Raw genomic sequence first — 25399 nt, forward strand, 5'->3', positions numbered from 1 at the left:
CACACACACATATACATACAATGGAATACTACTCGGCCATAAAAAAGAATAAGATAATGCCATTTGCAGCAACATAGATGGACCTGGAGATCATGATATTAAGTGAAGTAAGCCAGAAAGAGAAAGAAAAATAGCATACGATATCACTTACATGTGGAATCTAAAAATATGGGACAAATGAACCTATTGACAAAACAGAAACAGACTCATAGACATAGAAAACAAACTTATGGTTACCAAAGGGGAAAGGCAGGTGGGGAAGGATAAATTAGGAGTTTGGGATTAGCAGATACACAGTACTATATGTAAAAAAGATAAACAACAAGGTTCTACTAAATAGCACAGGCAGCTATATTCAATACTTTGTAATAACCTACAGTGAAAAAGAATATGAAAAGGAATATATATGTATAACTGAATCACTATGCTGTACACCAGAAATTAACACAACACTGTAAACCGACTACACTTCTATTTAAATAATTAATTAATTAATTAAGGAAAAATTTGTAGTGTAACTACATAAATACAATTGTAATTTGTAATGGAATTAAACTATAATTGCTATCCAAATTCCAACAGGATTTTTTTTAACCTGGTGTGATGAGAAAAACAACTTCTGTTGTTCTGAGTTGTTGCCTAGGCATTTTATGGTGTGATAACCCTGCTCACACCCAGTGACATTTAGTAAGACATTTAGTAAGAATTGAGTTTAGGATGCCTGACATAAGTTCCTGCTTTGCTTTTCCCAGGATACCCCTTAAAATAACCACTTAGAGTTAAGTCCACAAAAAATTAGTGACCTCCATCCTAACCACCTTATAAGTAATAAGTGTTTCCTACTCTGCTGTCTCCTGCCAGATCATAACCTGGGATGTAAGACTGCCCTCCTTGTCCATTGGGCCCCCTCATCTCCTTTGTGCGGGAGTATTGAAACTATTCTTTCAATCAAAACAACCCCTTAGGCTTCCCTTCCCCAAAGTGGGGAGCTCGATGCTGAGGGAGCCACCTGCTGACCCTGTATGGGAGGCCCCACCCCCTCATTCAACAGGTCATAATCTTCATATTCTTGATTCAATACACCAGCTCTGGCTTCTCAACACACTTGGCAACATGATTCAGTAATTCATCTGGAAGGATAAGTGAGTGAAAAGAGCCAAATAATATTTTAAAAGTAAGAATGAAGAGGGATTTGTACCTCTAGACATTAAAACATAACATAAAACTATAAGTACATTAGTTTGGCACAAGAGACAGAGAGATCAAACAAAACAAAATATACAGGTGGCTTTTCAAATCACTGAGGAGAGAAGGAATATTCATTCGGTGGTGCTGAAGGAACTGATTAACAGCAGTGAAAACGGACTGAATAGAGATGGATCCCTAACTCGCACCATAACTCATAATACAGTGAAAATGATTAACAGATCACATATAAAATTAAAATAATAAAAACATTCAAAATTTACAGGTGAATACTTTTCTGATTTTAGGGTAAGGAAGGACCTCTTAAGCATAAAAAGAAATTTTAACTGAAAGCACTGGCAATGTGAATATATGAAAACTATAGACTGCTACATGGAAAGAAGATCAGAAAAATGCAAAATTGAAGGCAAACAGATTGGCGAAATGATTACAGTAATTATGAGGGTCACTGATTTAATAACTTCAGTATGCACAGAGCTTTTACTGACAATATGGAAAACACTAACACTCAATTTAAAATGGACACGGAACAGGGAAAGACAATGCTTAGAAGAGGAAATACAATTAGTCAGTAAGCAAAAGTGCTCAGTCACATTAGCAATCAAATACATGAAAAGGAAAATAAGATATTTTCTCAACTAACAAACTGAAAATGGTTTTTTTAATAATAATGCCGCAAGCAAGGATGCATTAAGAGGGCATTCATACATTGCTGGTTGCAGGGTAAATTAGCACAAACTTTCTGGAAAGCAACTTGGCAGCATGAATAAAGAGCTTTATAACTCGTACGTTTTCCTGTTTTCCAAATCTTATTCAATAGCGAGTTCTACTTTTCTAATCAGAAAAAAAAATTAATAAGCAGAAGGAAACCAATTACCTGAATGGCCAAACTTAAATAGTCCCTAATTTCACCAGTAGATTTGGGTAATTTCAAATTCCCTTGCAAACACAAGTCTTGGAATAAGTCACATTTTGTATATTATATTAGTTTGTAACAACCGGAGCCAGAATTGGGATTTGTCACTTGCTAAATTCAGGCAGCTCACCAAGAGGCCCAGATCTAAACAGGAGAACAAATGAATAGCTCACAATAGCTTTGTACTCACATCTCAAACGAGAGTGCCTTAGGCACATCTTACCTCCTTTCCTCATCCACTCTAGCTATTTAATCTCTCCCTGAGATGAAAAAAAAAGATTTACCATGAAAAAGATAGCTCTTACCATTGGGAAAATCTCGCTCCCCCCAGAAATGCCAACCCTTTGCTCCTTGCAAAGAGATGCTCTGTATCAGCATTTTATTTCTGTATTTTGGACCCCGCCTTATCCTAAACAGTGGAGCATCTCGGCTCCTGCATCCTGCAGAGGATTCCATCTGCCGCTGGCCGGACAGAAGCTGGGGATTAGGAGGAAAAGCTGGGAGCCCCAAGCGGATCAGCCAGCGTGCCCACGCCCCCCAGGCCTGCCTCCTTGCAGAGAGAGCTCATTAGCCAGCGCATAAAATGTATGAGGCTCCCAGCAGAGCTAAGGGAGGTGGGAAGGAGCTATGAAGAGGAGCCAGAAGTGGAGGAAGGATGCAGATTGACTTTCTTCATTCAAACAGGAATGTGAGTGAAGCATAATAACAATAATTATTAGAATAGGGAGATGTCCCTCCCCACCATTGCTCTGGTTCCTACCGCCCCCGCTGATGCCGGTGGTTCCTGGGTATGCTGTTGCCTTGCAGCAATGTTCAGCCTCTCTTCAGTGCTGAGGAGCCTCTCGGAGAGGCGCAGTGGGGTCCCACTTCACACCCACCAGCTGGCCACACATCCCGCCACTTCTTCAAGTAGATTTCCCCCTGTCGTGATTCAGCTACGACTTGGGCAGCCCTGGTGCCTCTGCCCCTCCCTTAAGCGTCATGCTTCCCCTGCACCTTCCAAAGCCCTGAATGAATGGAATAGAAAAAGATTCTTTTCTTCCCTTAGCACTGTACAGCCATGAATCTTTTTCTGCTAATATAGGCTACTCCATTAAGCCAACTGCCTACCAAATGTTTCAGACTAAAAGTAGGCACCAGGCTGGATGTCTTCATCGCCCTGAACTCCAGGGGACACATCAAGCCCCCCAAGTCCAATCCACTCCATCAGAACCACCAAGGAGTGAAGCGTCTGCTGGCTTGCAGGTCAGCAAACACTCAGCCAGGACACAAGATGCCCCATGTCACCTCCTTGCGAGCATCCCCACAAGGGAGCCTCTCAGAATCCCTTCACTTGACTTTGTGGGGAGCGAACAGTCTTTGACCTCAAGCAAGTTCTTCCTATTGGCCAGGATTCCAAAGATCATGCCTTCCTTTCCATCTCTACACTTACATTGACCTGACAGCTTAGAGTTGAGGGCTCCAAGGTCAGTTTTGATACTTCTTGGAAAGTCACAAGGGATCCCAGCTATTTGTGGCTCACCTTAAAAAGCAGAGTACCTAAGACTTCTTATTTTCAGATTTGCACTCTGACTGCATATTCTGGGACAACAGAAAAATGTGTCTCAACATCCTGTTACGTAATTAACTTGCATTAGTAGCTTAAATTATTATTCCTAATTCTTCTCCCCCATATAACATGATTATAATCCACGTTCTAAGCCACGTGTTGCACTGTTTTCCACTGTGAGAGGAGTGTATTTCCCCAGCTCACTAATGTTGAGTTTGGCCATGCAGTTTGCTTTCGCCAATGAAATCAACGTGATGTGCACAGAGGCTTTAAATGTGTTTTTACAGTTTGGCATCCCTCATGTCCCCCTACCATTTGCCATGAGGACATGTCCCTTAGCAGCTGCTAGCAGCACCCAAGTAGCTGGATGACAGACACATGGAGCAGACCTGCATTTGACCTACAGAAAGAAGGAGAGCCACTCCAGCTGACTGGCAAACTCATGAGTGCGATGAATAATGTTACTCGTATGAGCCACTGAGATTTGGGGGGCTGTTTGTTATGCAGCATTATTATCCTCATGCAGTAACAGCTGATTAATACACTGGCTCTCTGCCTAACATTATGCTGAGCACTGTAGTTCCTTACTTACTTTATTTCTTTTAACAACTACATGTGATCAAGCACTATGAATATTATCTTTATTCTACAGAGAAGGAAACTGAGGCACAGAGCATTTAAGCACAATTAGTACATGAAGGAGATAAGCTTCAAGCCCAGTAATCTGACTCTAGAGCTTACACTCTAAACACCATGGAACAGAAACAGAAAGAGACAGAAAGAGAGAAAGGCATAGCTCTGTGCTCTTTGCAATCTGTACTCTGGGCTGACCTTCGGCTCAGAGCCACAGTGGTTCTCAGCACAAGCCTGACCAGATCCCAAGAGCTGAAACAACTTTTCTAGCTCTGTCAGTGCGTGCAAAGAGAATGAGACAGGCTTCCCTTCCAGAAGGTATGACCCTTCCCTGAACTTGGAGGCAGGGAGGTCCCATGGGGAATTCTAACCAAGGAACAATTCTGCCTTTGTGAAGAGTAGTCGTCCAGCGTTCTGCACGGGACTGTGCAGCCCACCGCATTCTCTGCCCTGTTTTTTATTTTCTCTAAGCAAATAGCTCTGGCTTTTTCTTTTAAAAATGATTACACAATTGTCAGCTGCTGGGATCACACAAATAACCCGATACTAGCAAAGCGAGATGCTGTCCGGTGTTCAAACACCACCACACAACAACAAAGCAGCCTGGGGCGGGGGCGCGGTTCTCATTCCCAGGCTGCAAACAGAAGCAGCACAAGTGAAAACCACCCGCTCTTTCCCAGTCTGAGGTGTTTAGTCCCAAGATGGATTTTTTTTTTCTCTTCAACTTTCAAGATGCTCTGTGCACAGGGAGAATGCCAAGTCACGTTCTTTGGCAGAACCATCAGTGTGATTCAACAATGCACTCGTTTCTTTAACCCAAGTTAGTATCCCTGATGGGCAGCAGTGGGGCTTATGGGTCTTAACCAGTTACAGACAAGCTAGAAATTCAGAGGGAAAGGATGGTGTCTTCCTTGCCTACCGTTAATTTGCTGAATAGACAGACGTAAAAGGGATTTCAGGGGTGGAAGGGAATCCATCTTTGAATTTTGCAGATTTTAATACTTAAAATGCAAGAATAGGGCAAGCAAGGACAGGGTTATGAAAATTGGAACCCCTTAGAAAAGAAGGGAAGATGAAGACATAGCCAGACTTTAAAGTCTGTGACACTCACCAGCAAAGCTAATACTTTATCATCTTTATTTCAGCAAGAGAAGTCAGCACAGTGTATGTGGCAGATACCTGGGGTTTCCCTGCCGAGCAACTGCGTCCCCTTCTTTTGGTAACAAATCCTGTGTTTCCCTTTGAGGAACTCCCCTTCCTCACTACCCGTGGGACTCAGAGGGTGGCCTCTGGTATACGGATGTGACCCCAGCTGGGTCAGGCAGATTTCCTTCATCCCAAAATGGGAATCTTGAGCTGGGCACACAAAGCCAGAAAACAAGTGGGGGACTCAGCCCTTTGAGGGTGTTTCCAAACAGCCCAACTATTAGCAAGGGGGCAGGCTGGACTTTCCACAGACAGATCAAAGATTCCCCAGAATGCAACACGGAATTGACATCAGTACTCCAGCCATCCACTCCATTGTTTTGCTTCTTCAGCTATGCTCCTCCTGAATCCTTCATTAAACACTAGAACAGAGCAGAGGAGTCCAAGCTGGAAACAGGGGCTCCGATCATACCTCTGCCACAAGAAATAATAAGTTACCTCCCCTGTTGGGGCCTAAGTCTCTCCCTCCATAGTACTCACAGGCTGGGACTAAATAACCACAAAAGAGCCTTTTGTACTGGGTCAATAAAAATTTGACCCCTCGAAGCTCTGGTTCTTGGCAACACAAAACTCACATTGTCAGGGACAGTGAGGCTTGGAGTTTAAAGCAGTTAATCCCCAGGCTGGATGACTCGGACAAAGAGGATTAACCCTCAGACGAGAGAGTCATCATCCAAATATAGAGCAATCCCAAGCACACACATTCGAAATGGGGAGCACCCCCACCTTCTCTTGCAAATTCTTGTTCTCTAACCCTTTTGGCAAGCTGATCAATTAACCCTCCAGCACCCCAAAATGAAGGTGTTAGACCCCCTCCATGATCCTCCATCACCTTCCCAGTTCTCCAATCCAGAGTTACAGTACTTCTCCTTTGAAATACACAGATCTGTTTCAGGTACTCCAAGTTTGTAACATAACTAACCAATGAGCACCTACTATACCAGGGACTGTTAGACCCCAGAGCTACAGAGGGAGACAAGGTGACACAGTCCTAGCTCTCAGGGAGTTTCCAGTCTGGTGTGAAAATACCCACTGAGTGCCATGTACCCTAGACAACCATCATCTCCTCCATAAATGCCCCTCAATTCCCCCTGAGATTAGATCTTACTGTGACCATTTTACAGATGAGGGAAATGAGGCTCTGAGAAGTTGAACAACTTGCCCAAGGTTATGCAAACTGTAAGTATCGGACCAAGCTGCTTGGTCCTAAAATGATATGAGACATAGAGTGTACAACACCAGGAAGGAACCCTAAAGTAAACTACGGACTTTGGGTGATTATGATGGCTCAATGTAGGTTTATCAATGGAAACAAATGTACTAACCTTGGGGGAGATATTTATAATGGAAGAAGTTATGCATGTGTAGGGGCAGCAAGATGGGAAATTCCTGTACCTTCCTCTCAATTTTGCTGTGAACCCAAAACTGCTCTAAAAAAATTAAAAATTTTTAAATGAAAGCATCATTTGTAAATGGAATCAATCCCAATTACAATTGCATCAAAAAGAATAAATACCTAGGAACAAATTTAACCAAGGAGGTGAAAGACTTCAGTGTTGACAACTATAAGAAGTTAATGGAAAGATATTCTGTGTCCATGGATTAGGAAAATCAATATTGTCAAAAACTGCAGGCAGCTTCAATGCATTCCCTATCAAAATTCCAATGGCATTTTTCAAAGAAATAGAACAAATAACCCTAAAATTTGTATAGAACCACACACACAGAGAAAAAAAACCTGCATAGCCAAATTAATCTTAAGAAAGAAGAACAAAACTGGAGGTGTCACCACCCTGATTTCAAACTATATTATAAAGGTACAGTAACCAAAACAGTATGGTGTTGGCATAAAAACAGACACATAGATCAATGGAACAGAATAGAGAGCCCCAAAACAAACCCACACATATATGGTCAATTAATTTACAAAAAAGAAGCTAAGAATATACATTGGAGAAAGGATAGCCTCTTCAATAAATGATGCTGGAAAAACTGAACAGCCACACGCAAAAGAATGAAACTATCTTACACTATATGCAGTAAGTAACTCAAAATGGATTAAAGACTTAAATGTAAGACCTAAAACCATACAATTCCTAGGGGAAAATATAGCTGGTAAGCACCTCCGCACAGGTCTTAGAGATGATTTTTTTTAATCTGACACCAAAAGCAAAGGAAACAAAATCAAAAACAAACAAGTGGGACTACATAAAACTAGAAAGGTTTTGCACAGTAGAGAAAATGATCAACAAAATGAAAAGGCAACATACTGAATGGGAGAAAATAATTGCAAATCATATATCCAATAACCAAATATATATATATTGTATACAATGCAATATTATTCAGCCATAAAAAAAGAATGAAGTCTTGCCATTTGTGACAAAAAGGATGGACCACAAGGGCATTATGCTAAGTGATGTAAGTCAGACAAAGAAAGAAGAATACCACATGATCTCTCTTATATGTGGAATCTAAAAATAAATAAGTAAATAAAAAAACAAGCTCATAGAGACAGAGAATAGATTAGCAGCTGCCAGAGATGGAAGGAGTTGGAGAAATGGGCAAAGGGGGTCAAAAGGTAAAAAGAAAAAAAATAAATATGATGCATTACTGAGCAAGACCAGAAAATAACTTACTATTGTCTAGTAATTTATGAAAAAAAAAAAACTCTTTCAAAAAAGAAAAAGGACCTCAAATTCGATATGAACTGCATGTAGACAGAAACTAAACAGTGGCCACAAATTCTAAAGGTTATCTGTTCCACAGTACACCTATAGGAAGTACTCCACAATTTAACACGTATTACCTATCATCCTAAACATGATAAAGAGCTTAAAGGTGAAAAAAATCTATTCCCATTAAAAAGAGTTTCCTGAGGCTCCCCTCAGAAAATTTCATCTCCATTTTAATAGCTAGAATCAGATGAGTCATATGGCCATCCCTAGCTGAAAAGAAAACTGGAGAGAAAGCATTTTTAGCTGAGCGTAGTGCCCTTTCTTCCTTGGGGGGAGAAAAAGTGAAGTTCTCGTAGTGATGAAAAAAAGGACAGAAAGTATTGAACAGGGAGCCAACAGTGTTTTTTTTTCCACACATACAAAATTATTTTGTCACAATGAAACAGTAACTGGCTTAAGCAGGAAGGAAATGGGAAGTCCAGAGGTAGAGATACCAGAATGAGTTGACTTGTTAACTCTGTGATACCATCTGGAACCCAGGTTCCTTCCATATCTCTGCTCTGCTGGCCCTTAGCATTGGTGTCAGCCTCGAGCTGATAGCAAGATGGCTGCCGCAATTTCAGGTGTAACATCCACATGTGACAGTGCCCAGAGGAAAAAACAGGGCTGTGTTTCCTGTGTTTTTTTTCACCCTAAGAACAAGAAAAATCTTTCCCAGAAGCCCCTTTTTAAATTTATACTCATGTCTAACTAGCCAGACTTGAGCCACATTTCTGAGCCAATCGCTAGTTGACCTAGACTAATCATGTGGGTGCGATGTGAACTAAGGACTCCACCAGTGTTCGCTACAATACTTCCTGTACTGTTCACCTGTACTGGAAAGAGATGACACTGTGACAGAGCTAGAAGCTCCCCACTTCATATTAAAGTAATGAATCAGTAGGATCCAAAAAAATGAAATAAATGAAGTAGAAATAGAACTTTGAAGTGGTCACTATTGAACAAGAATCAAATCTATACAATGCCATGAAAAAATGCTCAATATTGTCAATTATCAGAGAAATGCAAATCAAAACTACAATGAAGTATCACCTCACACCAGTCAGAATGGCCATCATTAGGAAGTCCACAAACGATCAATGCTGGAGAGGGTATGGAGAAAAGGGAATCATCCTAAACTGTTGGTGGGAATGCAGTTTGGTGCAACTGTTATGGAAAACAAAATGGAGATTCCTCAAAAAACTAAAAATAGATTTACCACATGATCCAGAAATCCCCCTCCTGGGCATATATCCAGAGGGAACTCTAATTTGAAAAGATACATGCAACCCATTGTTCACAGCAGCACTGTTTACAATAGCGAAGACATGGAAGCAACCTAAATATCCATTGACAGATGACTAGATAAAGAAGTTGTGGTATATTTATACAGTGGAATACTACTCAGCCATAAAAAATTATAAAATAATGCCATTTGCAGCAACATGGATGGACCTGGAGGTCGTCATCCTAAGTGAAGTGAGGCAGAAAGAGAAAGAAAAATACCATATGATATCACTTTTACGTGGAATCTAAAAAAAAACAAAAAACAAATGACCTTATTTACAAAACAGAAACAGACTCACAGACATTGAAAACAAATGTATGGTTACCAGAGGGGAAAGGGGGTGATGGGGTGGAAAGGGATAAATTGGGAGTTTGATATTTGCAGATACTATTATATATAAAATACATAAACAAATTTCTTCTGTATAGTGCAAGGAACTATATTTAATATTTTATAGTAACCTATAATGAAAAAGAATATGAAAATGAATACATGTATGTATATGTATGACTAAAACATTATGCTGTACACCAGAAATTGATACAACATTGTAAACTGATTATACTTCAATTTTAAAAATTTATGCAATGCTACATTTGGCCCCAAAACACCTCCTATACACCTTCACAACATCAGCCTTTGCAAATACAGTAGCCAGTAAATGTCTGGCCATGCCTCTCACCAAGCCATTAGAGAATCTGTACTACAGCATTAGGGACCAAAAGACTGAATCCACCTGTTATTTCCAAATCTCAGTGGATGGCCAAATCTACAAACTAGGATACCCACAACCAACTTGCCTTGGTTAACCTCAGAGAGGTCAGCCTCATCTGAAATATATATGCTACACGATGGACAGACACATGCCACTCAAGGTAGAGCTAATGTCCCGGAAGCTTTCCTGACTTGCCCAGCCCTGTTTTCAGCACACAAGATGCTAGATCACACTGCATAATACAACTAGATCCAACGCTTTTAATTATGCATGTACTTTATGTGGCAAGAATTTCCCAGGTCTTCAGGGAAAAAAAAAAAGAATATTATTTTGTTAAACGATATGGGAGTCGACCAGATATTCCCATCATTTTGTAGAAGTCAGAAACAATGTGGAAGGAAAGGGAAAATATTGAACTTTAGTCTTTTCAGAGTGCATTCACTCCTGGAACAATCATCAGAGGAAACACTGGCTATTTAACCCCGTACCCTTCTCTGCATTGCAGAAGCTCCCAGGAAACCGGCAACCCAACACTCAGCCCAGAGGTCCCTTCTCAGTCTTTCTGTTAGCAAGAAACACTCTTCTTGATCCTCTGCAATGTGTTCCCATAAGCTTATGAGAAAATGCTAATTAAAATATCAGGCTCTGTATTGATGAAGGTGGACTAACCACTGTAACAAACTCTAAAATGTCAGTAGTTTAACGTAGGCAGAGTTTACGTCTTGCGCATGAGACAGCCCCAAGCAGGGCCAGTTAGTGGGTGGGAAAGAGCCTGGAGGAGCGCAGGTGGAGGTTCACCTGCCAGACCTGGAAGTGGTGCCCACCACACCCTTTCTCATCACATCAGCAGACCGGTCACATGGCCACACCCCCCTGCAAAAGAGGCTGGGAGATGGAGTCTGAGAGCCCAGGAAGAGTAGGAAGCAGGTTTGAAGAAAAGCTTACTAGTCTCTGCCACTCCAAAACTGCACAGAGCTGTCACTCACCATCTGCAGGGGAGTGGTTCCAGGACTCCCGTGAATACCCAATTCCACGGATGCTCAAGTCCCTGATATAGAATGCTGTAGCATTTGCATAACCTACGCACCCAAACACCTCCTGGGTGTTTGAAATCATCTCTAGAATACTTATAATGCCTAAGACAACGTAAATGCTATGTAAAGAGTTACTGGTGTGTGGCAAACTCAAGTTCTGCTTTTTGGAACTTTCTGGAATTTTTTCCAAGTTTTTCTGATCGACAGTTGGTTGAATCCATGGATACAGAACTCACAGGGACGGAGACCTGACTGCGCTTAATGTGGTTATTTCTAAAAATGCTTACATGGATGGTGGGATTACAGGTGAATTTTCCTTTTCTTCTCTCAGTTTTCAGGATGATCTGTACTGTGGTTCCAATACACCCAAAGTGGTGAGGAGAAGGGGAAAGCGGGGAAGTCCCCTTGGAGCAGTCACAGGTGGGCCCGTGTTATCCAGACAACTGCCTGAGAAGGAGGGGCCACACTGCTTCCCTGGCCCCCTGGAAGCTCTCTCATCTACTCCAAACAGAGAAAATGGAACTTTCTGCTCTGTTTGTTTTGGGCAACTACGGTTTAGGACTTCTTTAGATTTCTCGAATGATTTCCACACTCTCTTGGGTTTCTCTGTGCCTTAAAGCATCCCCAGGACATCAATCACAGTTTCCAAGGCTGTTGTTTCTCTAATTGGATGGATGCCTGTGATCAAGGCCATATCAGACTTCTGATCCACTCAATTCACACTCAGCCAAGCCTTGTGGATGATGCACAGGACAGTGATTACCTCACTACTCGAAGATATCTCACCATTTCAAGGAGCCAAGCCAACAATCAGCCTTTCTGAGTATATTAGTGGTTCTTGATATTTTTCCTCCTTGGCACACCTGACGATAACCTTAAAAACCCCAAGAGGTTCAGGTGGGTGTCCATGCCATTTCCCACCATTCCTCTCCCCTCCTCCCACCCCCAGCCAACACCACCTCACACCCCATGTTTTAGCCACACCAGACTGCCTGTTATTCCCAAATCAACAAAGGACTTTTATGCTTCTCCTCAAACTATTTTCTCTATCAGGAATACCCTTTTCCACCCCAGCACTCACCTGGAAAACTCCTACTCATCCTTCAAGGCCCAATTAAGTAACGCCCCTTCGCCCTGTCCAATAGTTTTTCTGGCCCTGTCTTCTCTCCTCATGCAGCAATAGCCACTGCTTATAGTTTGTACTCCCACAAACATTCACTCAGTGTATATCTCCTTCTCACCTTATAGTGTAATTATTAATTAATGAGCTCCCCACTGGTGGAACCCAGGCACTGTAGGATTTGGCCAACAGAAGCAGCTTGGTCCCCACGCAAGTCACAGTCCTGCTTCCCTGATGAGCTAGAGGTGTGGGGCCAAGAATATGTGACCATGGGGGTCCTCAAGCTAGGAAAAAATGATAGAGAGCTTGCGGCCTGTTCCCTTATTTTATTGTGCAGACAGATTACCTAGGGATCTCATTAAAATGCAGGTTCTGATTCAGCAAGTCTGGGGTGAGGCTTGAAATTCTACATTTCTAACAATTTAACAATGACATTTACCAATTCTAATTTTCTAACAATTGACAATTAACAATTCTAATTTTCTACTAACAAGTTCCCATGTGATGCTGGTGCTACTGGTCCAGGGCCCATAATTTGAGTGGCAAGGCCCTGGGGGTTGTTTGCACGGGCACATGATCCATCTGGGGCAGCAAGAGAGGCAAACCTCAGAGACCCCGGCTTCCAGAGGACGGAAGGTTTCGGAGAGAGAACAACAGATACCCTTCCAATAAGAGAAAAGCTTAAGAGACAAGGCCTAGAAAGTAGCAGTAGATGAATAAATATTTGGAAAAGAGTCTGGTTTGGGTATGGGCCCAAAGCCAATCTTGGAGTCCAGAATAAATGAAGCCAGATTATGCAGAGGGACACACGCAGGTTTTTCTTAACTCATCCTCGGGGAAGACAGGAAACTGGTCCCAAGACTATAGAGCAAACTCAGTTATAAGCCATGGAGCCCTGCGTTAGGGCCCATTACCATCCAGGACACTTGAAGTCTGAGCCTTTTCACAAGTAAAACATCTGCTGCTTCAGTAAGTACTGGCCTGGAGGGTACAGGTAGGGCAGGTGGACACATGAATGTAGGAAAGCAGCTTCAGAGGCTGGGAATCAAGTTGTGTCCAGCTCCTGGTTTAAGTCTATGAGGTAGATTTCGAAACCTCCCTTTAGGAGACTATGGGTTGTAGCAGCAAAAGTGGGGGAGGCTGAGGTCAAGGTCATGGGCTGAGGCCCGGTGCCGCACCTAACCTGCCTTCCTGGACTTGGTGAGGAGGGAACACCACACAGGGACGAAGAACATGTTCTAGAGCATTAAGCAGCCTTGCACTTGAATCCACTCTGCCCTTGAGTAAATGCTAATCTTTGGGCAAGTTACTTAACTTCTCTGAATCTCCGTTTATTCCATAATAAAATGGAGACAATAAATCCACTTTTCACAAGGACTGGGAGAATTAAATGAAATCATATATGTATAATAAACATCACTTATGTCACATGATCAGACTCCAAGTTCCTGGAGGAACCACATCTAATGCATGTATGTATCCTTGGGACTCAGTGCAAAACTAGTATTTGCTGTAAAATTAAACTTCTCTGTTGTCTCTATCTCTGTATCTGTAAAATGGGAATAAAACTGATTTATAAGCTGCCAATTGTGAGGATGCCACTCCTGGAATATTAAGTGCTGAACAAATGCTGGGTCGTCCTCATAAGCTCAGGGTGACTTTCCCCTCTGATTCCTAGATGGGCAAACCCCAGGTGTTTCCCCATCTTCCCAAGGTGAGCACAGAGGGGGCAGACCAGAGCCCTGAGCAGGCTGCAGGGAATCTGGGAGTGACAGGCTCAAACTGGAGCAGCAGCTGCCATAAATGGACCTCAGTCAGTCATTGGACTGAGGATGTGGCATCTAATAATATCTGCCATCGGGAGCTCTCACTAGGAGGCAGGTGTTGTTCTAGGCCCTTTGTGCAAGTTAACTCACACCTCCTTCCCTGTAACTTTACAGAGTAGGTGATGCTATTATCATTCCCATTTCGCAGATTGGGAAATTAAGGCACAGAGTTGTGAAATGTTTTGCCCAAGATCTCACATTAGTAAGAAGCAAGGCCAGGCCAGGAACCTAGGCAGATGCTGGCTCTGGGCACTTTGCTCTCTAGCTTCTCAAAGAAGCTCAAGAATCCAGGAATGATTCAGAAGATCGAGTCAGCCAGAAGGGACCTTACTTGTCTAGAGGAAAGGGGCTGAAAGTCACAGGACATCAACCTGGCAGGGATACAGATGAACTTGAGAAACCTGATAGAACTAACCTGGCCTCTGACAACCCTACCTGGTGCCCCCAGATGTCGCACACTGGGCCACCGTGGAAACAGGAGGCTGCCCATCCCGGGATGTGAGAGCTGGAGCCCAGCACAGCTTCTCTGCCAGAGATCCACCGGCACCACCAAAAGAAGACAACGTCACCCAGCACCAGGATGAGAGGGAGCGCGGCTCAGCATCCCATCCTGTGTCCACACTGCTTCTCAGCCTTTCAAATCTACCCCTTCATGGCTCTATGCGGGCTTACCTTCTACCACTTTCATTTGTAAGCTACTGCTTTTACATTGCATTCATAGAGCTTCCCTTCCCTTCAAGCCTCATTTTTATGCTCTGCTTAAAAAAACATTAAAGTGGCTGCATTTAACCCGTGGACATTTAAGCGACCATGGGTGGGATGCATTCATCACTCATCAGAGGGGCAGGAGTGGAACTGAGACCCTTCAGCCCTCCAGGGCCAAGGTCAGGAGCTCCTGACTTTGCTGTGACCTCTCCAGCCCTAACCCAGGGCCCAGGACTCTGCCCAGAGAGGGCCACCCCACAAGGCCATTTCCTCTCTCCCAGAGCTGCCCACTTGACAGCTGGGCTCCACTCCCGGACACCATCTGCTGCACTCCAGATCAGGAGAAAGGCCATGGTCGGATTCTGCGCACAACAGGAGAGCCAGGACCACAGGCAAACCCCGAGCAGCTTTCACTGGACTTGGGCTTTGAGAGCTGGCAGGGGACACCCCAGAGGATTTTTCAGAGGAAGCTGTTCAGGAGACTAACCAGGCTCTCACCTGCCTGGGGAAATGAGTTGTGCTGCTTCAGAGAGTTTCCAAGCATAATGATGAAGGGGACCCAGGCCTTGGGTTCCTGCTCTTTTTTTTTTTCTAATTTTTTAATTGAGGTATAGTTGCTGTACAATATTACATAAGTTTCAGGCATACAACACAGTGATTCACAATTTTTAAAGGTTAGACTCCGTTTATAGTGATTATAAAATATGAGCCATTTTCCCTCTGCTGTACAACATATCCTTGTATCTTATTTATTTTATACATGGTAGTTTGTACTTCTTAACCCCCCGACCCCTATCTTGTCCCCCTCTCCACATCCCTCTCCCCACTGGTAACCACTAATTTGCTCTCTATATCTCTGAGTCTCTTTCTTTTTTGCTATATTCACTAGTTCGCTTTATTTTTTATATTCCACATGTGAGATCATACAGTATTTGACTTTCTCTGCTTGACTTATTTCACTTAGCATAATGCCCTCCAAGTCCATCCGTGTTGTTACAAATGGCAAATTTTCACTCCTTTTTATGACTGAGTAGTATTCCATATTGATTTTGTGTGTGTGTGTGTGTGTATCTATCACATCTTTATCCATTCATCTGTGGATGGACACTGAGGTTGCTTCCATATCTTGGCAATTGTAAAAAGTGCTGCTGTGAACCTGTTCTCTCTTGATCCCTACCCTCAAGTGAACTTACGTTGCTGCAGGCCTGACATGGGCTCTGATCCTCTCTCCAGCGCTAACTGACTGTAGGACGTTAAACAAGTCCTTTCCTTCTCTAGACTCAGCACCCGCCTTTGCCTAGTAAGGAGTTTAGTCTCCTGTGCCCTTTCAGCTCTGAAACACTAAGTTCCGATAGTTCAAGTCCTGTGTGCTTGTGGGGTACTGATGGATGCACAATTATCCATGAACGTGTGTTCATTGGCAGGTTTCTGTTATGAGGAGCCTTGAAAGCTCACACCTATTGCTGCTTACGTGAGTTTTAGGTGCCAGAGCTCCTGCCAACACACGTATCATCTGGGGTTGATGTAGGAGCACCCTGCTCTCAGCTTAGACAGCCAACTGCCAGACCCAGACGTCTGTGATGCAAGAATGCCCAAGCCTGGAAAAATCCCCTTCTCCTGCATGTATGCAGAGCTGGAACAAAAAGAAATGAGGTTTTTCATCCACTTGTCCAAGGGTACTTTCACTTGGGATTTCTTTTCTTGGGGCCTCAGGTTTCCCATCTGTAAAGTGGAAATAGGAGACCAGATATGGCTTCTATGTTCTAGCTTCTAAAAGAAGTTCAGCTAAACTCTACCTCTGAGAGGTTACACAGTCACTGGTTAGGGGAGAATTGTCAATGGCCTTTTGGGAAAAAAAAAAAAAGTTAGTCCTATCTCTCCCCTGCTGCCCAAGCCAGAGCAAGCTCTGAAGACTGGAGGACACAGGAAGTGAGTGGAGCAGGAGCGTCTACACAAACAGGAAAACTTGAAAGGACCAAGGCTTCTGTGTGGGAGCAGAGGACGGAACCCAGGGTTGGGGGGTCTTCACTGCCAAGGGAGGAGACAATGTTGGGTGGGCTGTGACCAATGGTCAGGACAGCAAGGGAGCGCGGGCCATTGCTGCCGGTGTATCTGAGCGCTCCAAGAGGAAGCTGAGTCTGAGTTCCTTGATCTAGAGGCCAGAATGGCAGCAAAGCACAGAGGTGGGGGAGAGAGAAACCATGAGCTGCTGAGAACGTACATAGGTGCTGAAGACCCAGCTCATCACTGTCACTTACGTTCCCACGTCTCGCCCAGGCCAGCAAGGAGGAGCTAGAGTCTCAGCCAACGGAGCGACCGCAACAGCACTTACTCACTCACACATCCAATAAGTGCATGCTGCGTGCCTACTATGAGCCTGGAGCAGGGAAAACTGCAGCTTTCCCAGTAGAAAACATCATGCGGCAGATTTTATGGGAGCAGAGCCCAGAGGCATGTGACAGAGTTTCTGCATCTACGTAATCCAAGTGACTCAGAGATTTTCATCGTGGAATTCCAACAAACTGTGGGACAGTGCAGAGCTGAGCCAGTGGGGCTGGTCTATTAATAGGCTGGTTTCCCTCTGAGGCACCTCGGAAATCCCTAGTTCATAGGACTGATTAGTGTCCACCTGCCTCATTTTGAACATCATGGGCCCCGTGCAAATAATCTTCTCAAAAGCACTGACAGTGTTAAACGCCAGGTTTTATAAAATTTTGCCATTTGCAGCAACATGGATGGACTTGGACGGCATTATGCTAAGTGAAATAAGTCAAAGACAAATACTGTATGATGTTACTTGGATGTGGAATCTAAAAAATACAACAAACTAGTGAATAAAACAAAAAAGAAGCAAACTCACAGATATAGAGAACAAACTAGTGGTTACCGGTGGGGGGGGGCAATATAGAGTTGGGGGAGAATGAGGTACAAACTACTGGGTACAAGACAGGCTCACGATGTATCGTGCAACACAGGGAACATAGCCAATGCTTTGGAATAACTGTAAATGGGATGTAATCTTTTAAAATTGTATAAAAAGTTAAAAACAAACCATTTTAAATGATAGGTTCTAAATTCTCTCTTCACCCAGAATTTTCAAGCCTTTCATTAGGTATACTCGTCCCTTAATTGATATTTAGAACAACATGTTTTCAAGTCCAGGAGCATGAAGGAAACTGCAGAGCACTTGGGTATTATTACTACCACCTTCAGCTCATCACCATCATCATCCTCATCATCAGTTTACAGCTGAGGAAACTAGGGCTTAGGGAAATGAAATAACTTGCTAAAGGTTATACAGCTAGAAAGTAATGAAGCCTGAGTTCAAGTTTTGTTAGATCTCAAAGCCCACTGTCTCATCCAACGTGGTCAAGCATGGTGCCCACACGTGCAAATGGAGGCCAAATGGATCTCCCTTCCTCATACCTCTCCGGATTCAATTCTTTGTTTTTCCCACTGTTGCCCCTTCTCTCTCTCTCTTGCTCACAGACACACACACGTGAAACCACTTCCCATTGCAGAATCTACTTTTTCTTTTTTTCACTCCCCACCCCCTTAATATCACTGCAAACAAAACTCACACATGGGCAGTCACACCGCGGGGAGGAAATGGACAGTCAGACTGCAGTCACTCCAGCCCTCCCCTTTTCCTATAAGGCCACTGTCTATTTCGCTCCTTTTATAAACAGGAACACATTATGCAAGACGCTGTAGATGTGAGATTTTTTCAGGCAAGCTGGTGACACTCTTCCACTTGGCATAAAATCGATTTAAATAAACGTCTCCCTTCTTCCAGATTCTTCCCTGCTCCTGCTTAATCTTAAATTAAGAGCAGTACAATAATAACCCAAGAACATCACACCCCTGAATTTCAGCACCTCTCTCTAGAGGATCCTGTCTCTTTTTTTTTGAAAGTATGAGCTATTTTTTTGGTTTCCACTTGTTTCTCCTTCTTACTTGTCACTTCACATTGCGTTCTATAAGATGTAAGCAATCCGAGCCTTCACATTTAGAGTCTGTTTTTAGTCCAGGGGATCCACAGTAAGGCTCTCATGGGACCTTGGAAAGAAAAGGAATAACTTCAGGGCATTATGCTTCAAAATCCATCAGTGCAAAGATCTGCAGTCACCTCCAGTGATTCAATGATTCCATTCACTCATTCAGTAAATACTCATGGAGCACACACTATGGGCCAGGCAATATTCTGGGCACTGGTGACACAGCAGTGAGTTAGCTCATTGAAGGGACAAATAAAAAACATGTTAATTCAAGTTTGCATCTCCTTCCAGGACTTCTTCCTTCAACTCTAGACCCACATATATAAGTAATTACTGAACATCTCCCATTGGGTGGCTGATTGAACTCCACAGCTGTTTCTTCTTCATCTCAGTAAAGGGCTACTCTTTCTAGTTGCTCAGGTCAAAACATGTGGAGTCATCTTTGACTCCCTTTTCTTCTCTCATAGCCTAAATCTAACCCACCAGCAAGATACATCCTGAATTTGATGACTTCTCACCATCACCGCTATCCACCCTGGTCCAGACCATCACCACCTCTCACCTGGATCACTGCAGTAGCTTCCTGAATGATCTCTCTGTTGCCACCTTTAACCCCTACAGTCTATTCTAAGCTCTAACGCGCAAGTGATCACTGTAAAACCTAAATCAGAGAATGGCAACAAGTGCTCAGAATTCTCCAATCGTTTCCCACCTCGCAAGGAGTAAAAGCCGAAGTCCACACAAGGTCCTAAACAACCTCGTATGACCTGGCCCCCTGCCGTTCCTCCAGTCCCCTCTTCTATCATCTTCATCCTCTCTTAGTTCCCTCTACCTGAGCCCCTTGCTGTTCCCAGAACACGCCAGTTCTCTGTTCCCTTGGGGCTATGCACTGGTTTTCCCTGCCTAGAAGGGTCTTTCCGCAGATATCCATCTGGCTCACTCTTTCACTTCCTTCATGTCACCCTGACCACTCCCACCCCTTCCTCCACCCCACTCCCCTTGGCCCCCAACCAGGCACCCCCGCATCCTTCTCTCCCCGCTTGATGCTCTCTCATCACCTAATATTACACATTTACTGATTAACATATTCTCTCTCCCAACCAGAATGAATGCTTCAGGAGGCTGGGCCTTGCTGGATCCCCTGCCTACAACATGCCTGGCACATAGAGAACACTCAATAAATATTTGGTGAGTGAATGACTATCTAAAGATATACATGCCTGAAGTTGGTCAGACATGGAGATACAGAAAAATAGAAAAAAGGAAAAGGGCAAGTTGCAGGCACTGTCCATTCAAGCAGAATTCAGGAGAAAAGAGCCTTAGCTAAGGAGACTTTACATATGAAGATCCCTATGGTAGACTGATTGCAGAGATGTCCCAATTTTTACCCTCCTCCCCATATCCATGCTCTTTGCAATGTGACTATGTGGCTCCTTCCATCAAGAAGTGTACTCTATTCCCTTCCCTACTCCTTCACTCCGGGCTGGCCTTGTGACTCACTTTTGGTCATAAGACAAAGATGAAATGACAGTGTGCCAGTTATAAGCTTAGGCCTCAAGAGGTCATGCAAGTTTCTACTCTCTTTCGGGTTCCTGCGACAACCGTGTGAGCATGCCAGGCTCATCTGTTGGAGGATAACATACCACCCGGAGCAGAGCCAAGTCATCTCAGCTCAGGCCATCCTAAAGCAGCCAGCCATCGGCCACTCCAACAGCAGATAAAAATCACATGAGCAAACTCAGCTGCAATCAACCAAGCACAGCTCGGGTCTGCAGAACTGCCCGGCCAGCCCAGCGACATGAGAAAATGAGAAATGGTTGCTGTCTTAAGCCACTAAGCTGTGGGGAAATTTGTTCTGTAGTCCCATGGTCAAGGTCAGCCCTGAAGTGTATGATCAGTCCCTAAGGGAGGCATCTCAGCTGCTCTGCTCTGAGTACATGCTCGTCAGAAAAGCTTCTCCCTGTGATTTAGTTCTCACGAAGGGGGGTCGGCAGGAAGAAGACACACCTCCCTGCCACACAGTGTCCCAGCCATTGCAAATCAATAGACTAGCATGCAGGTGAGCAGGGTCACCGTGATATATCCCAGAGAGACACTGGCTTTCTGAGGCAGCAAGACTGAAAGCCAGACCCTAGATGGGAGAAATTCACAGAAGTGAAGGTCACCTTCTTAGGTGACTTGGGGGACACCTAGTCAGCCACCCAACCAGGACCCAGCCTCATCGCATCCTGTTTCACAAAAACTTTGATAAACATCCAGCATCCGGCCCCAGTTTCTGCCCTCGGAGCACACTGCAGCAGCCCTACTGCACGAAGCACAGCTGTGGGGTGGAGCTCTCAAATCCCCAGACCATGCTTTCTATGGGAACCAAGTCTGAAACGGGCAGAGCAGCAAACTGTGGTTTTCATATTAAGCCTTCAAGATGGAAGCCTTAAATAAATGCATCACATAACACAATGTAAACTCAGTCCACGGTACACCAAAGGGCAATACATTTCCAGTTGATTCTGACACCTTTCCATAACCACAGAAATTGCTGTCATTCTCAAAGGGAAAAGAATAATAACTAGCAAAGACAATACCTGCGGGACTATTCGCTAACGGTGACCCTTTCTTTCATTGTGGGGAAAAGGGAACGAACATAATACTAAGGTTCCAAAGAAGCACTAAAACAGTCCTTGATCTGGATGCAAGATCCCTGAGCACTGTTTTGCACTGTGCTTCTCATCACCTTGTAAAGATTTATGCCTCTGCTGGCCGCATTCGCTTATGCTGAGTGACCACAGGACCCTATGTCTCCCGACCAGCCTCCTTCCAAACACAGAGTGTAGGATTTCAGCCAGTTCCTTCCACAGGAGCTCGGGATATTAATCTTCATGACAAATAGAAATCATCAGAGGCAATACCCCAGTGACCTTGCCGTGTTACCCCTGTGACCTCAGGTCCTCCTGCTGTTGCCCTCACTCACTCAACCGCAGCCTCCCTGGCCTCCTTTCTGCTTTTTTTATGAACATACCTCTCTCTAGCTTCGGGGTTCTTGCAGATGCTGTTACTCTGCCCAGAATGTTCTTCCTCACACATCTGCCTGGCTCGCTCCTCACCTCCCCAGGGGTCTGGTCAAATGTTACTTAGCAGCAAAGCCTTCCCTGGCCAAACTGAATTTGAAAACTAACAATCCTCACCCCGTCCTCTGGCAACAGTCCCCATTCCTCTTACCCTGTTTTATTCCTCTCCATCATAATACATCCCTGGCTGATCCACAATCTAGACACTTATCTGTCCACTACCGTACACGCATGCTTACACACACACACAAGGTAGGCTCCTTGAGGGGGGCTTTATTTAGTTCAATTCTGTATTCCCCGCACCTAGAGCAGGGCCTGACACGTAGTAGGTACTCAGTGAATGAACTGCCATTTCTTAAGCACCTACTTCGTGCCAAGCAATTTATACATGATGATCATCTCACAAGGAACAAATATTTTTAAGCACCTATGGCATGATTATAGTGTAAGAACTGCATTGTCATTTCCATTTTACAGATCAGGAAACCAAAGCTCAAAACGAGGCTAAGTAACTTGCGCAAGACACTCACCAAGGTCTGTCTGAGCATCAAAGCCCACACTCCTTGCAGTGCAAGCGCCAGCCTGCTTTTCAAATACCTTAATGATGGTTTAGATTACAAAATACACGTGATACGCATCTCTGGCGACAAGCATAACACAAGAGCTCTTCAGTCTACCATTTCTCATCACCCACCACAGCGTTGGTCCAGGAAGAAACATACATCAGATTGGATTTTTATTTCCCAGAGCATACTGGTTGGAACAGCTCTAGCTTTCCTTTATTCCACCCATTTAGAGACAATCAAGGTCAGAGCTTTCCTTCTGAACTGAGACAGACACAGACAGGTAAGGGACCCACAGGGGAAGAAGGCAGAAGTTCATCTTCTCTGAGAATAACCTGAATCCCTGTCCTTGTGAAGTAATGCTCCAAAACTTTCTTGGTCCTGGGATTTAGGAAAATAGACTATTAAAAAAAAAAAAAAAAGCCTGACCTGCATTGGGCACGCTCCTCCCTTGGTTTCAGCCTATGTCTGTGTCTACCGGGGTCTGGTCATATCCCGCAAATGCCAGCCCCACTGTGACTTAGAGAGCTCTGCCCAACCAGTGGCTGCGATGCTGACGGGGTGGGAGAGTGATGTGGGTCACTCACAGACCAAGGGATCAAGACAGAGTCCATGTCCCTACTGAAATCCATGTAATGCCTCACCTAGGAGGGCTTCGTTTCCAAACTAATCACCACCATAATTAATTCCTCCCTCCTCTCTGCTCCCACCACTCTTCTCACATCTGCATTACTGAACTTATCACACTTCATTATTACAGGTGTTTCTCCCTCACCAGGCGTGAGCTGGACTTTGTTTTCATCATCTCTGTACCCCCAAGGACTAAGCCGGCCTCTGACATATAGTAGGTGCCCAACCAGTATTTGCTGACTCAAGAAAGATGCAGAGTGACCCTGTACTGTATCTGCTGCATCCCCTGGGGCAAAAAGGATAAGTCACCTCTTCTGGAAAAAGCAGGAAGCAGAAGCAGAGACCAGTGTAGACCAGAAGGACCACTGAACAATGCCCAGTTCTCCCCCTCAGGCACATACCTCTCATCCCTCACCTGCCACTCCCTGTACCTCAAAGCCACCCACATTTGTCTCTGAACAAGCTTTTAAAAAAAATGAGCAGGCATCCCCCAGTGCCCCACCCCACCCCACACCAGTGGGCTGCCCCTGTCGGAGCCCAAGGCACCGGTGTTAAGTTACCTTTAAAAGGAGCTAGTTTGCATCTGTGATTTCTGATGAAAGGCTCCCGTTTCAGCAGCCCGGCTGAACCCTGGACAGCAGAGATACCTAACACCCGTCTGCGGAAGAAAAGGCAGTGCCTCGCTCCTCCCTGGCTAAACGCATTTGCTCACCCATCCCTGCAGAACAAATCATGTTCTTTTCCTTGCGCTAAAATCCATCTATAAACAAATTCTCTCTGTGTCCCTAAGAAACGGCTCCCACGCCCGCGGAGGGCGCCCTCCACATGCAGAAATACACACTCACCCCAACCCAGAGCCACCAGGTGTAAACCTGTTTTTAATCTGTTCTTTAGGAACAAACCAACAACAAAAATTCATCTAACTGGAAAAAATTGAAACTAAAAACGGTGACAAGGAAGCTTACGGAAAGGGAGTTACAAACGTCAGTAGCCTAAGTTGCAAAACTATGTATGGCGCTAACAGTTCAAACAGGATTTAAAAACAGCCTTTGGGGATGCCACCTTCAAACAGGAGCGCAGCTCCGGGCAGCGGACAAGTCCTTGCTTTCCTGCGCCGGCTTTCCAAGACTCTCCCCTGCCTTTCACGCTATTTACTATAAACAACATTCAGAGATAGCAACGTGTTCGTTTCAGCCCCGGAAGGCGAGCCGGAGCCTCGGGGGTCCCCGGGAGCGCGCGGGGTCCGCAGCCCGCCTGGATCTGCACGCACCGGAGCGAGCAACGGCGTCTCCTACCTGGGTGGGAAATCCGCGGGCGGCCGCCTCCGGGTGCGGGCGGAGCATCGTCCGCCCTGGTGGCTCTGCCGGCAGCTCGGGCTAATGCGGTGCTGGGACGATCCCCGCGGAGGCAGGAGTCCTCGGGTGTCACACCTGCATCACGGCGCCCACGCCGCCGCCGCCGCCGCCCGCTCGCCCTGGCGCAGCGCGCAGCACGCCCCCGCCACACCGAGCCCGAGAGCGGGAGGCTCCTGGGTCCTCTGTTCGGCGGAATCAGATCCTAACGCGCTTTCTTCCCGGCCTGGGCACTAAAGGGATTCGCGGCCGGCAGCTCTTCGCTTCTAAATCCCCTTCTGATTCAAAACGGAGTGTTTGGGATAGCTCGGTGGGAAAGGGACCCAGCCGGACCCCAGGCTCCCTGGACTTGCAGAGCAATAGGTATTAAACTTCTTATTCCTCAAGTTTCGAGTTTCACACCCAAATGATTATGGTCGTCGTCTCATTGTGCTGTCCACCTGGCCTGGGGCGAGGAGGCGCTGTGTACTCCCCTTTCACCAACCCCAAACTAGGATGTCAGAGGACACAACTTAAATTCCTAGTAAGAGGAATCCTCTGACCAAAGTATCTCAGGTAATGGATGTCCTTAAATGACTCTGTACTGACCTCATCGGGGAACTGAGAAGAACCTACCTGGAGAGGTGGGGGAAAGGAGGAAGCCTTGGAGGGCTTGATGTGTTAAACCAAGCCCTCCACCTACATCTGTCTCCCTCCTTCCAACCCCCACCCCACCTCCACCCACAAAAGACTTAAGCAAATTCAACTGCCAAGGCAGGCTCACTCTGCAATGAAAGGCTGTTTTCAGGAGCAAGGTTCCTTCTAGAAGGCAGTGAGCAGCAAGGAAACGATACTGAAAATTCAGAGGTCAAACAAACACCACAATGCAGGAGGCGC

At 44.9% G+C, this 25399-nt stretch overlaps 1 protein-coding gene across 3 annotated transcripts in view; it reads right to left on the reverse strand.

The window, feature by feature from the left end:
- Positions 1-25103, reverse strand: part of SV2B (synaptic vesicle glycoprotein 2B) — a 157392-nt gene extending 132289 nt beyond the window's left edge. Inside the window, exons 1-2 of one of the 3 annotated variants that reach the window (XM_072950727.1) lie at positions 23732-23802; positions 18873-18974 (exon numbers count right to left, since the gene is read on the reverse strand). The gene's annotated coding sequence lies outside the window, so the exon portion shown is untranslated. Of the gene's footprint in view, positions 1-18872; positions 18975-23731; positions 23865-24466 lie in introns of those variants that run through there. The other 2 variants (XM_072950726.1, XM_015234387.3) reach the window with 2 other exon arrangements.
- Positions 25104-25399: the final 296 nt, after the last annotated feature.

This window comes from Vicugna pacos, chromosome 27 (genome assembly GCF_048564905.1).
Source record: "Vicugna pacos chromosome 27, VicPac4, whole genome shotgun sequence".
NCBI classification, from domain to species: domain Eukaryota; kingdom Metazoa; phylum Chordata; class Mammalia; order Artiodactyla; family Camelidae; genus Vicugna; species Vicugna pacos.